We start from the raw sequence: 16,802 nt of genomic DNA, 5'->3' as shown, positions 1-16,802 counted from the left end.
TTCTGCCCTCCCCGTGTTTGGTGACATAAATAGAATTAGTCAGGTCACCGCAACACAAACTCCCATTTGAGAAAACGTACAGCAAAGTAAACAGGAAAGTTCCCAATAGATTTCAGCTTTCATACATTCCCCCAAAATTAATTAAAATAAGTTGAAGTTAAAAACACAGAATTAATAATGTTCTCAAATGAGCAATCATCACAAAAACTAAGAATAACAAGCTATTTAATTCTTTATAGAAAATACGGGGTTCACATTTGTGTCATTTGATGCAACTTTCTTCTTCTTTCTCCTTGTGCCATTAGAAACAATCTCGTTCTCTTTATTTGCAGGGCAATTATTTACATAATGACCAGAATTGCGACAAACAGAACAACGCCTTACTTGCTTCGCTAACTCTTTTCCACCTTTCAGCCTCTTGTTTCGGGGACGTCCTTTGGTTATTGATTGTGGAGGACATAAAATAGTATCATCATCCCTTAGAACTTATTCAGACATTTCGACATAAGTGTTCGTTCTTTCATTTTCATTCACGAAGTCATTATCCAAATTTTGACTTTCTGATACGTCAACCATGTGGCTGATGCTTTGGACTTGAAGTTGCCATCGAATAGGTAAGTACGATGATGGAATATGATTGCAATCAGTTTGAATAAAAACCCGTAAGATGTGACGACAGAGTACAAAGGTGGAATAGTGTGTAAATTTATAAAACAATTCCGACATCCCGACATATGATGGGATGCGCCGGTATCAATAATCCAAGTAAAATTGAAACGAGAATTACCATTTAAATGTTCAATGGAGTCGTTACTCTTGCGTGTTTGGAGAAGCTGCTGGATGTCCTTTAGTGCATTTGGAGACAGGTTGTTGAGATCAAGGTTATCCAAATGCCCTGAACTACAAGAATCATTTGATGGTCCATCAACCATGTTTACCCGAGGTCCGCTATTTTGAGAAGAACCAGTACCTCCGTTCTTCAATTTTTCATAGCGAGCACGACCCTCAACATCGGGAACCACAGTACGACTCATATCCGTTTCATTTATATAAATTCGATCCCTTGGTCTATCACCCCAATAATCCGGCCATTTCCCAGTGTAGCGAAAGCAACTATTATATAAATGACCATGACGAAGGCAAGCAATACACCAAGGACGGGGGTCATTCGGATTAGGTTGTCTAGAGCCTCTGTTTTCACGCCTCCCCTGTTTTCGTTGGTTGTGGTTTACCCGTGCAGCATAGGCCATTATTTCGGGTTGAACTACAGTTTTGGTGGTAAAAGCCCTCATACTTTCTTCTTGCAATAATCGATTATATATAACATTAAGGTTAGGTAAAGGGGAAATAGCGAGGAGTTGGGAATGAGCATTATCATATTTATAGTTTAAGCCCATGAGAAATTCCCGAACCCTTTGTCTTTCCCTACGGTCATCGACAATGGAAACCCATGTACAAGTACATGGATTACACGGGCATGGTGGTAGAGGGTCAGCCTCAAGTAAATCGTCCCAAAGTTTAATAAGACGGCCATAATAAGTCATTAAGGATTCGTTTGATTCCTGTTTGCAAGCCATAAGATCGGCTTGTAGTCGATAAATACGCGCATCATTGTTTTGATGAAAACGAGAGCGAATATCGATCCATACCGCTTTCGCCGGTCGATGCGAAATTGAGTTGCGTAAGGACGGATCAATGGAGTTAAAAATCCAAGCCGTCACAAGAGCATTTTGGGACCGCCATGACCCGAGATTGCCATCTGTTGGTTTCGTGATTGTTCCGTCGATAAGCCCCTCCTTGCCTTTGGCTGTCAATGCAAGATGGAATGCTCGAGACCAGTCGTCATAGTTATTACCGTTAAAGATGGTTTGTGTGATATTAGCACCAGGATTTTCAACCTGGATATACGTAAATTGCGGAGTTTGTGGTGGTGTGGTATTCGTAGGGATGATAGTGTCGTTGGCCATGGTAATTGGAATTCTGCAAAGAAGAGAGGCAGAGAAGAAAAACAATAATAACCTAGTATACTGATACCATATTAGAATTGATAATTATATTGGAGATATTGGAAATATTGGAAATAATATAATGATATTGATATATGCTATAAACTTCTGTGTTGTACAATGTGTTTGCTAAGCTATTTATATATCTAACTATGATGCAAATAAGGAAGGGGATAATTCCCAACAGCTATATGAGTATAATTGGCAATGAAGATTGTCAAAGAAATGTAGATCTATATACATACTAACATACTCATATATGTTGAAATTAATTTGTCATAAAATTAAATATGGATTTTATGCATGCAAACAATATAATAAAAGAGAAGAAATCATGTTCTTACAATGAAATTTCGGTTCAAATGGGCACAAAAGAAATCTCCTTTTCTTTTGTTCTTGAGCTTTCCTTTAATGGAAGAACAAGATCCAAGTATAGGATCTCTCCTTAGGAATAATACCCAAAGCTAACTCTCAATCTAATTAATATTATTTGAGCTAGTATAATATTAATCTCATGAAAAATGAACCAAAAATTGTTTGGTTTAGGCTCCTAAAACCGGGTAGGAGATGTGGAGAGGAAGAGTGTTATTTTTATCTCTCTAAAAATAATTTTACATGGTTGAATGAATAATAATAATCACCCACACATACATATGGTGAATGATAATTATTTTAAGTAAAAGAACTCTTGTTCTTTTCTATGTAGAACCGATTGGGAGGGAAGGAGAGCCCAATGCATGGGCTAATTTTTCTACCCAAGAAATGTAGGCTTGCATGGCTACATATAGGTAGATCATCATTGTGTTTTCTCTTATTAAAATAATTAACACAATTTTTCCACTAAAACCCTCTTAATATTTCGGTACTTATAAAATGGAAAGTCCATTTTATATTTTGTCATTTGTCAATTTTGTCACATGTTACATGACATGTTACAATGCAATGTATTTTTATCATATTAAAAATCAACGTATTAATAAAAATACGTCATATACAAAAATCGACTTAGTAATTCATAATTACTTATACCAAAATATTTTACCAATTTATAAATCATATTTATAATAATTCATTCAATTCCGATTGTTTCTTTAAACAATAATTTCATCCGAGTAATGAAACAATTCGATTACTCAGACCGTATCTCATTTAATCACATTTCAATTTGATACGTAAATTTTACTTCCAAAATCGTCCGTCAATTTTTCAAGTAATTTAATTAACTCGTAACATTATACGATTAATTAAATGATCAATTAAGAGTATTGCCCTATAGGTATGACCTAGGGGATCAACTGATCACCACCGTCACACGACAGTAATGTCAAACTCTAGTCAGCCAATCATTACCGATATATGTTGACCAGTTGACAGTAACAAAATTACTTCCCAATTGTATTCTTTAAAATGAGATTTAATAATGATATTTAAATCACATGATCGCACTATTGTTGAGGACACATTTCCCAACAATCTCCCACTTGTCCTCGACAAGTGTGCGTCACCAATTCTCTTGTCCTATTACTATCTCCCACTCAATGCAAGGTGTCTTTCAGGTCGTACTTGCAAGTGATCATATCGAGAGTGGTTTCCTCGATCTGGAGAATAACTGATTGACCGGACTTATCTATCATAGATACTTTCCGAGCGTGGCCACGCATTTCCAGTTCATTACTCATCGAGTGGCCCTGAGATATTGTTTTAACCCTGACAAGGGGGTGGACAATTTCTATCGCACTCATTCCCTTCGACTAGCCACAACCATCATAACCCAAAATATGCCCATTTGACCCCATTTACGAAGGTCGTAGTAACACAAATCAAAGTTAATCTGAAACCGTGCCATCTTAGGTGAATAGTCTTTAGTCAAAAGAATCGACTCATTAGAATACTATAGTAGCTCTCGCCACGACCAGGCTATATAAATTTGCCAGAACTCTATAAGCGGTCATTAGGCCCGACAAAATGTTCCTAACAGTCTGCCTATGTGATCGACTAGTCATCTCACATGACTCTATGGCACTTGAACTTGCCATCAATCGCCTCACACTCTAGTCACTTCGAGACGTCACCTCATACAAGTGACTATGGGCGAATACAATGCTAATCCGTGTTCACTTTAACGGGGTTCAATTGTCTCTACAACCCGTTTGGATGTAACAAAGTATAATAAAAGAGTTTTAAAATAAAACTCGAACGACAAATGCGATTATCACACATGAATAGTCAATGCCTGATTACTATTTCATGTTCTATAATCTAATTTGATCTTGTACATAGTTGTTCATTTCAATTCAATTGAAATAACATGACTCATCATGTTTAGCCTTTGAGAAGGCTTTGGTTAGTAGGTTTTATCAACTTCTTGTACCTTACTCAACCTTACTACATACTCGTTTTCCTTTGTAATGTATACATTTGCATTACAAAACTTTCTGAGTACGTGTCGAGGTCCAATCAAGACATAGGCCCTCTAGCCTAAGAATAGCTCCCACTGTTTTCACAGTGTGCGGGTCTCATCCTTCTTGCACATCTCATGATCGCAAGTGTACTCAATTTCCGTTATAAATATCTCTCATTGTTCTTTATTGCCTAGAACGATTCTAGAAAATCTACTTCTTAATTAATATTGCCACAATGGTATCTTAACCATCCTAATGTGTTTTGATTACGGTTTTGTCGGAAACCATGCGCAATCTCAATTGTCAATTGTCACTTGTGTAACACCCTTACACAATATTGCATCATAAACACTTTGCTTTACTTCCTTAATGCTTCTGCAAGCACTTAAGGGTAATCTTTACAGCTTACTTGGTAAAGATTACTTAAATTCGATTTTGAAAACAATTCATCATACTCAAAGCATATGAAGTGTTATACATCATTACTCATTTAATTGATCCGGCAGCGGAAGCAAATGAAATCAATCAAATATGTTCAAATTAATTGAGCTAGTCATGAATCTTATCAACATAAGACTTCTTATTGACGCTAATATCATGTGGATTTATCTTCATAAATCCGGATAATAAAGATGTATTATAATACTCCAAAAGTCTTATATCATTCGCAATGATCAATATGTCATCCACATATAAGACTAATTAAAACTTCTGTAACTCCCACTAAACTCCATGTATAAACACAACTTCTCGACTTATCGAGAAAAGTTTTATCACATGATCAAAATGTTGACTCCAACTCATTGATGTCCTACTTAAGATTCTCTCTTAAGTTTCACATTATCTTAGGGTTGAAAGAATCTACAAAACTCATGACATGTATTGAATACATTCCTTCTTTTGAAGAAGTGGGTTTTAGATTCACTTGCTACGTATTTCATAACTTCATAATGAAACACAATCCCTAAGAAGATCCAAATAGACTTAAGCATTTCAATTAGTGCAAATCCCTTTGTAACTAATCTTGCTATGAAATATCTCTTTATTAGTGCAAAACCCTTTGTCACTAATCAAGCCTTTTATTTTGGATTTTCATTTCATGGCTCTAAGTCTTGTGTTGAGTTGTGACTTAAACACTCTTATGTAAGTCCTTTGTCGATTACTTTCCAGAAGTAATCAACTTGAATCAAACAATTTCTTTTGTAAGTTATAAGCTCTTTACTTTCTTCAAAGTAGCATGAATTCATCATTTTTAACAAGTGACGAATTTAACCTCCTAGGTTTTGAAGAAACAACGTCTTACACAAAACGTCTCATGTAGCCAAGAAAGACTAGTTTCTTTCTACATAACATTCTTTGTGGCTCTCTTTGTGGCTCTTGAATAATTTCTCCCACTCTGTCTTCTAAAATAAACTTGTATTTTAGAAAGACAGCTTCACGAGCCGCAAAAACCCGTCGTACTCGTGATAATTGAAAAGGGAAAATGAGCATTTGTTTCTTGTGAAAACTTACAACCATGGTACCCTTACCATTTCATATCTCATATGATTCGATTTAGTGGAAAAATAATCTAGACAAAAATGATAAAATCCCCAAAAGGATCAAGTAACTCAAAGTAACTTGATTGAAGTCCAAACCATATCGAATAGCGTTTGATTTCTTATCCAACCACACATTAATCCATAATGCGTGCTAAGAGAGATTAACTTGTGATTCTATATCACATTTTCTTTGGCTTATATCAAAGTCTTCACTTTGATAATCCCATCACGACTAAATCGCGTTTCCTTGAACTCTTTGAACTTCTTCAAAGATTTCTCTATTTACCTTATTAAGTGAACACATTAGGGTCAACTTAAATCGTTGGTAAAAGAAAATGATCAACCTATTTTGGATCAATGATTTACAACCTCGATCTCCTTTTCAACCAAAAGGCACGAGACATCTTGCTTTGAATACAAGATACGCATATACCATTAATAATCTAATGGTTTCAAGAGTACTCGATAACTCTTTGCGTTCATCATTTCAAAATTTTGAGGTTTAATCTTGGGTTACCAATTTTGAGTCTTGCATCATCTTCATGATATATTATTCTAGTTTGGTTTAGAATATAATCACCTTGATAATGGGCTAGCCATACATCAAATCGTGGTGTAAAGGGTCACGAAAGTGAAAACCTCTTTTGTATCTTGACAAGTTTATATATTCTTATTTAGAGTTTATGCACTTAATAGTCATAATTAAGTACAACTTTAAATCCAAAAACTAGATTGAGTACACAATTACTCTATCTCTCGACATTATTGTTGCTAGTCGTCACATTCTAATTATCCTATGTATCAAGTACAATGATGAAAACCTCCACTGGTTTCTAATATTGACGAAGTGGTACTAGCAAAATTTATGTTTAATCAAATAAACATTTAAAGAAGAAGGTCCCATTAGATGTCCCACAACTAACTTGTTGATTCTTCAATAATTTGGGGCAGTTTTCTTTCTTGTGTCCAACATTTAAGACAATGGAAACTTTATTGGTCGGGATTGATAGGTTTAGTATCGTCATTCTCAACAACTTTACTTTTAACATTACCTTGTATCAATTCCATTATAATCTTTACTTCTTGAACCTCGTCCTCATCTTAACGGTTTAAGAGAATGCTCCCACTCATTTCAATGAGTCTTTGCTTTGAGTAGCAAAATTGAATTCATGAAGAACACTCTTCATTTGTTCGTTTTAGTCTTAAAACTTTCATTGAAGTGGTTGCGTTATTTTGGTCAATTACGAATTCTGAAAATCTAATCACCAAAACAATTTATCGCTTCAAGGTACTTAATTCAATTAAGCATATGAAACATAGTCCATTGTAAGTAGAAGTGTTAGTCAAGAATCAAAAACCTGTTTGATAATGAATAACTTTAATATATACTCTTTACAAGAGATCCTTATCAATGGTTCATTTGAGGTTTTAGAAGCAAATTCATATTTGTCTTTAGTTATAATGTTTTAATGGAGATTCGTTATCAAAATCGAAATGATATCGTATATGAATTGTGGTAAAGAAATAGAACAATATAAAACGGAATAGTGGAAAACTTAACATTTATCGTTTTATTAATACTTGGAAAAAAAAACAAGTATAGCATTTACATAGTGACCTCTACCCAACTATGATAAATGATTCCAAGACCCAAATTCATATCAATTTAGGCACGGGGTAGCCGATGCAACCTTCATTAATATAACTCGGTGGATTAACCTTTTAATCGATTCTACTTTTAGAACTCTTGGTCGATAAAATTACTCTAATGTTTATCTATAGCCCAAAACACATCAACAAGGGCACGGGGTAGCCGATGCAACCCTTATCAATTACTTTTGTTGAGTTCAATCCAAATTTCGAATAAATGTGTCCATTATCCAAACCCACATCAACTTGGGCACGGGGTAGCCGATACATCCCTTATCAACATGAATTCGGTGGATTAACATTCATCACCCACTTCCCCTACGTAACAAGGTTTGTACCCCGGGCTAGCCGAGTGCACTCCCTCACGAAATAGGTTTTCATGGTTTCTACTATTTGGTAAGGCTATGTCTCAATTAATTGTTTTAGCGAGAGGTCATGCCAATTTATTATCTATCACGTTTTAAGTGAACTAAAGCGGTGAACTACGATAATTTGAATTGACACGGTCGATAAACTCGATAAGATAAAAATGCATGTTTAAGTTATGGCGATTTAGCGATGCATGTGACATAAAATAAAATGCAAGCATAAAGATAAATAAATCCTAGTATGGCCTTTCCTAAAATAGAAAAACTATTTAACTATTACATATTCGGAAACCAACTCCATTGGTCCCTTGAACCTTGGTTGTGGCACGCATCTCGAGGTAACACCGTCTTTATGTATCGCCATTCTTGAAGAAATCCGTCTTTGGGAACTCCGGAATGAATAAAATTACATAATAAATTACATAATTTCCTATTATACATTTGTAACTAAAATAAAATAAATCTATTAAATTACAAAATGGTGATACGAGATCACAAATAAAATTACAACCGAATCGATATTCCCATACATTTCGGGAAATACCAATTAAATCTAAGGCCATACTAAGTAAAATTACATAATTCAAAATTACATAAATTAAAATTATGACAATCATAAAGGAAAAATGCAGCATTATAATATGTATGAACATGCTCAATTTTATGCTAAATCGCCTTTTAATTAGCCAATATCGTATATTACTCGGTTTTCACGGATTTGCGTGATTTCAACATTTTATAATCACAAAAATACATAAACTCATATTTATGCATAAGTTAATTACCCTAACCTCTTAGGACTCAAAATATAGTCTTCACTAATAATTTGACCATAATTAACCCATATCTTATAAAATTGTTCATAAATGGACCAAAATTACAAAAATAAGCTATTAAACTTCAAATAAATCACAAAATTTCAAATAAATTTGAAATTTGAAATTTAAATTCATGAACATTCTGGAAAAATTCCATGACACTCATAATGTTCAAAATCTTAGGTTAAAAATTTCGAAATTTTTACCGGAAAAACAATGTTGCGGTTTATCGATTTTTAATAAAATAATCATAAAAACATGGAAAAATTATTTTCACTAACTTTTCATTTTTAGATCTGAAAAATATAATAAAATGCAACATTAGACGTTTTTCTTAAGTCATAGATTATGTTTTATTAATTTTCAACTAATAATGTCACTATTTATGCTATTTTTCTTCAAAAATCCATAAATCATGCAAAAAGACTTCTTTATAGCCAATTTTTTTTTACACACATCTTGTAAAATTGCATGTGACAACATATTAATTTTCTATGACCAGATTCGAAATTTAACTCATATTAACCTATTTTTCACCTAAATCCGAATTTAATAATGAGAAATTCATTTTTCGAGCATAACAAGTCCAAAAATTATGAAAATTTACAGGTTATCTCAAAATAATATATGTAACAACATATCCAAAAACCAAGTGAAAATTCGAAGTATAACTAATTTTAGACCAAAAATGACATTTTTACTCATAAAATCACATTTAAATGCCATTATTGTAAATTATGAACAATAAAAATCCGAAAAATTAACCAAAATATCCTAAAACATTTTAGGACCAGAAATATTAACATGCATGGATTAATTTCGTGATATCTCATAATAACACAAATTTTACAAGTTTTATTTGTTATTCTTATAACTCGGAAAAACTTTTAACCGATTTGCATGCAAACAACCGTGGCTCTTGATACCGATTCAAAGAAATGTAGATCTATATACATACTAACATACTCATATATGTTGAAATTAATTTGTCATAAAATTAAATATGGATTTTATGCATGCAAACAATATAATAAAAGAGAAGAAATCATGTTCTTACAATGAAATTTCGGTTCAAATGGGCACAAAAGAAATCTCCTTTTCTTTTGTTCTTGAGCTTTCCTTTAATGGAAGAACAAGATCCAAGTATAGGATCTCTCCTTAGGAATAATACCCAAAGCTAACTCTCAATCTAATTAATATTATTTGAGCTAGTATAATATTAATCTCATGAAAAATGAACCAAAAATTATTTGGTTTAGGCTCCTAACACCGGGTAGGAGATGTGGAGAGGAAGAGTGTTATTTTTATCTCTCTAAAAATAATTTTACATGGTTGAATGAATAATAATAATCACCCACACATACATATGGTGAATGATAATTATTTTAAGTAAAAGAACTCTTGTTCTTTTCTATGTAGAACCGATTGGGAGGGAAGGAGAGCCCAATGCATGGGCTAATTTTTCTACCCAAGAAATGTAGGCTTGCATGGCTACATATAGGTAGATCATCATTGTGTTTTCTCTTATTAAAATAATTAACACAATTTTTCCACTAAAACCCTCTTAATATTTCGGTACTTATAAAATGGAAAGTCCATTTTATATTTTGTCATTTGTCAATTTTGTCACATGTTACATGACATGTTACAATGCAATGTATTTTTATCATATTAAAAATCAACGTATTAATAAAAATACGTCATATACAAAAATCGACTTAGTAATTCATAATTACTTATACCAAAATATTTTACCAATTTATAAATCATATTTATAATAATTCATTCAATTTCGATTGTTTCTTTAAACAATAATTTCATCCGAGTAATGAAACAATTCGATTACTCAGACCGTATCTCATTTAATCACATTTCAATTTGATACGTAAATTTTACTTCCAAAATCGTCCGTCAATTTTTCAAGTAATTTAATTAACTCGTAACATTATACGATTAATTAAATGATCAATTAAGAGTATTGCCCTATAGGTATGACCTAGGGGGTCAACTGATCACCACCGTCACACGACAGTAATGTCAAACTCTAGTCAGCCAATCATTACCGATATATGTTGACCAGTTGACAGTAACAAAATTACTTCCCAATTGTATTCTTTAAAATGAGATTTAATAATGATATTTAAATCACATGATCGCACTATTGTTGAGGACACATTTCCCAACAGATTGTTGCCTATTTTGCTAAGAATAGAGCCGTTGGATATGGCTTTGCTAACAGAGTATCCCAAGGAACTCGAATTGTTTACGGCTACACATCGCAATCTTTCCATCTCAAAAAACTCTTCGGCTTCGACTATTTCCAGGTTCATAATATTTCAAAATAAAATCATGGCCATCTTTATTAGCTATCACATATTGACTAGCTCTTTGATATTCTTCCTTGAACTTTTGAAAAGCAAATGGCGTCAGAATTTGAGAAACTTGTTGTTCTAGTGGCGATTTAGCGCTGAAAATTTCCATCTTACTAACAGCTTACATGTTATCGTGAAACTGCTTTTGCATAATGTCTTGAACAACAACTTCAATATGTTAGATATTAAGCATAAGAAATAATATGATCCACTATATAACACAAGAAATTGAATTTAGAGAATAAAAATAAAACACGACGGTCTAAAATAACTAAATGAGTTTTAGATACTGACCTGCTTCGCTAAATCACACAATGTGTAATTAGATGAAATAAATCGCTTGATTAAACCGTTGATATATTCAGATCTACCCGTTGTTGTCATTCCTCCAAAATAGTAACCTCGAAGATAAGCGGGAGCCCAAGAGTGCTTGATCTCGTACAACCCTTTAATGTGCTTGTTGTCTTGCAAATTGTATTTGGCAGTTATAAGAGCCCATTGACTTTCAAAGTCCTCAACCGCCTCTAATTTATAAAGGGTGTAAAAATCCTTACACCATTTTTGGTACTCGGTGCGGAGAACGGGTGCAAACCATCCACTAAACTTATAAGTGATATGTCATATGCAAAAAGAATGTTTAGTAAATGGCAACTCTGTAGCAATTGCTTCCGTTATACATGAATCTTGATATGTTATTATTGTCTTGGGCGACTTTTTCATTACGGTCTTAAATGTCTGGAAAAAAATCATTGAAACTTTTTAACATACTTTGTCAATCAAAGTACTCTGTATGTTAGAAGCATGTAGGCATGGAGCTAACATCTTAAGAAAATTGCTCATAGAGCAATATGAGCAAGTTGACATATATGCTTATAATAAATCTTATTTATACTAAAGAAAAACAATAGACTTGTACTGATTTTAGACTTGTTAGACACCAAGAATTGCTTACTTACTTTGTGTCTTTGAGTAGTTCCTAGTATGTCTAAAAGAAAAATTATGTACTTGAATCCGTTAAATGCAATAGATACCAAGTTATTAGTAGAGTTGTAATCAATAGAAAGTGTGAAGGTGTGATAGTTATCATACCTTCATTAACCATTTAAAGGTGTCTGTAGTCTCATTTCGGAGAAGAGCAAACCCAAACAAAACCGTCTTTCCATGGCTATTAACGCCAACAAATATTGCACAAGGCATGCCATATATATTAACCTTGTACGTCGTGTCAAAAACAACGACGTCTCCGAATTTATCAGACCAATCAAAACACTGAGCTGGAGACCAAAATAAATGTTCAAATTTATTTTCTTGTTCAACTGTATAAACATACCGAAACTTTGGATCTTGTTTTTTGCTGCACTTGAAAAAATCCAACAGGTTCATAACATCATTTCCGCAAACACTCTTCTTGATTCGGCTAAACAAATTACGAACGTCTCTTTCAAGAAAAGGAAGATCCCCATGTTTTACATTTTTCTCAAGTTCAAGTACACGGATAATTTGTCGAACTACGGGGCCAACATCTTTTAAGAGAAGAATACGTTTCTCATCTTCAGCACTTATAACTCGATTAGCGGGAAGGAAACGTGTCTGTGATGCTAATAAAAGGCTATGGTTATGATCTGCTACAAATATAAAATTAGATACGTTTCCTAGTGTATAGGAGAAGAAGTAGTTAAGCAATATTCCAACTCTAAGAATTTATTTATTTATTATAGCTTCCTACTTTATAGGTACACAAATGTTTTAACTTCCATGTTTGCAGGGAATAATAATTATTAATGATGTCATTTATCCTCATTATCAAATGTCCCGGGGGCATTCGTTATCATTTACCTTATAACTAAGGTGAAATGTTTTTGTATTTTAATGTTAACAACAAAAGTATCAACATGTTTCATCATATTAATGGGGTTACACGTGATTTTCACGGATAGAAAAACTAATTGATATATCGAAAGAGGTCAATGTCAAGTTTTATTTCACTTATTTCTCTCACGAAGAGGTAAACGGCTGGCCAAAGAGTTTGCCCCATTCCCATAGGCAGGGATCGAACCCCTAACCTCATGGTTAAGGGATGAGATGAGAAACCACCACACCAAACCCATTTGGTTCACTTATTTAAAGTTAATAATATCAAATACTTTAACAAAAATAAAATTGTACATTTATAGCTATAATTTTTTTATTAAATTTAAATAACGTGTTCCGAGTCCTATATTTTATGGGATGCTGCATTACGTGTTCGTGTGTGTCCATTTTTGTGCTAGCTAGATATGCTGCGTCTTGCGGCATTCTTGACCTCTATTAATTTCTCATCCACTCATACTTCTTCCCTCTCTATATACTAAGAGAATAAAACTTTCTAAAGTTTTCCCTCCAAAAGGCATCAAGTTAAATAAGGAAACAAAAATACTCCTTTCTTTAAATTATTATTATTTCATTATCAATATATAATCTTTTAATAATCAAATATATTCTAAATTATAATATTTTAATTAGGGTAAATTGATTATTACTCCCTTTATATAATTCACTTTTTGAAACTTACTCCCTTATATAATTTTTTTCGAAAATTACTCCCATAAAATGTCACATTTATCAAATATTGCTCCCATTTAACGACTCCAGTCAATAAAATGAAAACATTCCATTCAAAATTTGAAATTTGGTACTAACTTTTGCTGTTAATAACTATATTATCTTTAGCCTTGTTATATTGAAGACTTCAACTGCACCGAGAGGGAGAAAGGGATTTAATAAATATGAGAGGAAGGAGGTGAATTTAACAAATTTGGGAGGAAGAGCTGATTTAAATTAAGCATATAATAAAGCTAAGGGTAATATAGTCATATGCAAGAAAAATTAATACCAAAATTCAAATTTTGGAGGAAATATTTCTCTTTTGTTTGGCCGAAATCACTGAATGGGAGCAATATTTGATAAATGTAACATTTTATGGGAGTAATTTTCGAAAAAAATTATATGAGGGAGTAAGTTTCAAAAAGTGAATTATATAAGGAGGTAATAATCAATTTACCCTTTTAATTAAAAGCTCAATTCACTATAATTTTATAAACTGTAAATTTCTAAAAAAAAATTATGTATTATTATATATACTCCGTATTAGAGAATGACTTGACACATTTTGTATAAAATAAACATTAAACTAATATTATTAGCTTTGTCAAAATAAATAAATTAATTAATTACCATAATTTGAGAAAAATTATTATTTATAATATGTAGTTTTATGTTAAAGGAAAAAATTCATTACACATATTTTTTAACTTTACTAAATTCTCTATATTAGATTATAGTTCAATTTTTTTTCTTATATCGAAATACAATAAGAGGTATATGACAAATTAAATTAGTGACGTATCAATTCTCCTTATACTAAAAGAATAAAAGTTTACTAAAATTTTCCCTCCTAAATAACTCTATTCCATTTAAAAAGGGCATTATATTTTTTCAATTTGCATGGTCATATATTAATAACGCAAATAGGATTATACATCCAGTTGTACCATAAGCATGGTACATCCAAGTATAAGAATTCGAGCTTACTTGTAATTTTTCCTGAGCTAATTTAAATTTCATGTTTTTAATGTGTAAATGAATGAACTCAATACTTTCTAATAAAGCTCATATTCTTTAATATAAAGCTCATATACTTTGACACAAAGCTCAGGTTCTACACCGTACAACATATACATCTGGTTGTATAGTCCATGAATTGTATTAATAAGATATTCTGATTTTGTTACATAAATTAAATTGCACTAATTAAATATATGATGTGATAAAAATATTTTACTGTTATTATTATTTGTAAAACTAAACATGAAGGCCACAACACTTTCTAAATAAATATATTATTCCGTCTTTTGATACAAACTTATGTACTACATACAAGTTAATACTATTCATATAGATATTTTTACCTCTAAAACCTAAAAATTTACGAATTATATATATATTTTTTTTCACTTTAACTTAAGTTCTATCTACGCTCCCTATTATGTGAACAATTAAATTTTGGTTAAAGTTTGGAAAAAAAAATTATTTTTATTTTTTTAATTTTTTTTTGTATATAACATATATAGAGTACATAAGTATATTTATTACAACACGTATCTTATCTAATTGTATCACATATGTCATTATTTCACGTTTATATTACGGCTTTAGAGGATATAATGATATATGACAATATTTGTTTTTAAATAAAGTTAGCAAAATATAGTTTGAGTAAAACCGAAAATTTTATTAGATTTAAAATTGTTCAACCTTCTCATAATACAAAACATTACTAATAGTAAATGTCCATGGCTTTGGAATTTCTGAGGTATGGTCCCCGAGTTTTGTTCAATTTCTGAGGATTTGTTTATTTGAATGTTCCACTTTAAGCATAGGTCATGGCAGAAATTAGGTTATGCCATGAGGATGAGCCGCCATTTTAAGGTTAAAGGTTCCAATGACTTGTGTTGGTTGAACATGGGAACTCCGAATTAGTTGGAGTAACAATAAGGATATATTAGTAGATTTATCAATTATTAAAGTTTAGGCCTTTCAGCCCTTCAAGTCCAACAGATTAAAAATCCCCTCCTTTGTCCTTCTAGGTTCTGGCTATCAGGCTATACCATTCCTTCGAGCCAGCCTCTAAAGAGGGATTTGTGTGCAGACCAACGGCTAAGGAGCTCTTTATAGTGTTGCTGGAAAATTTGTGCCGATTTTATCAGTTTTTTCGGTTCTTCAAATATTCACTATACACTTTAGGCATGGCCGCGTGGGTTTTATTGAGAAATACCTATCTGCAACTCATAGTTACCTTTTTACATTCTCCTTCAACACACAACTTAATTTAATAAAACGGTACAATCTCACACTAAAAAAAAATTAAAAAAATTAAAAATTAAACAGGGATTAAACCTAACGCAAATCATTTTCGACAATCAAGTACCTTACTTCTGCCGGCTTTATTCAACCCCAAGCATAGATACATACTTGATTGTAGATACTACGATCAGGAATAATGAATTTAAGGTAATAAATCATTTCAATGAGATTTTTGAGCTCTCGGCAACTTACTATTATCTTGTCATATTATTTAGTCATACTCGAGGCATATACTAAGCATTATTTCTCTGATGTCGCTATTTATTGGATTGAACTATTGAAGTGGTGACATTAAGTGACGTTGCACTAGCGGTAGATTTCAAAACTGACAGCACAGTTATTTTACATTCATTCAGTGGAAAAGGTCTTCTGTGTAAATTCTTCTGGCTGGAGTGTGAATGCTTGCATAGCCGTGCCTTGTTTGACTTAATGAATCACATGTCCTCCATTATTTCCCTACCCATGTTTTCTTTCTGCCAAAAATGCATTTTGTAATGATGTTTTTTGTTAAAGTTTGTATTTTTGTGTTGAATCTGTCATGGTTATCTTGGTTGTGAACAATATTGTATATCTACTGGGAAAGACTTTAAGGAGCATAGTATCAAAAGAAAATTGAAGATGGTTAATAATTTTGATTGGCGTGTTTGGTTGTGTAATACTGTCTCACTCTTGTCTCTTGGTAGCTGGTAATTGAGGAAAATTTCTTAAGAAAGTGAATGAGATATCTTGCCAACCACTCACCT

General features: G+C 32.4%; 1 pseudogene; it reads right to left on the bottom strand.

Annotated features, from left to right (window-relative positions):
- Window positions 1-225: 225 nt before the first annotated feature.
- On the bottom strand, window positions 226-13,225 carry LOC141602290 (protein FAR1-RELATED SEQUENCE 11-like; annotated as a pseudogene).
- Window positions 13,226-16,802: the final 3,577 nt, after the last annotated feature.

The sequence above is a fragment of the Silene latifolia genome, chromosome 9 (assembly GCF_048544455.1).
Source record: "Silene latifolia isolate original U9 population chromosome 9, ASM4854445v1, whole genome shotgun sequence".
Taxonomy (NCBI): Eukaryota; Viridiplantae; Streptophyta; class Magnoliopsida; order Caryophyllales; family Caryophyllaceae; genus Silene; species Silene latifolia.
Note: the sequence above shows the minus strand (reverse complement) of the source record. Positions and strands in the feature narration are given on the sequence as shown.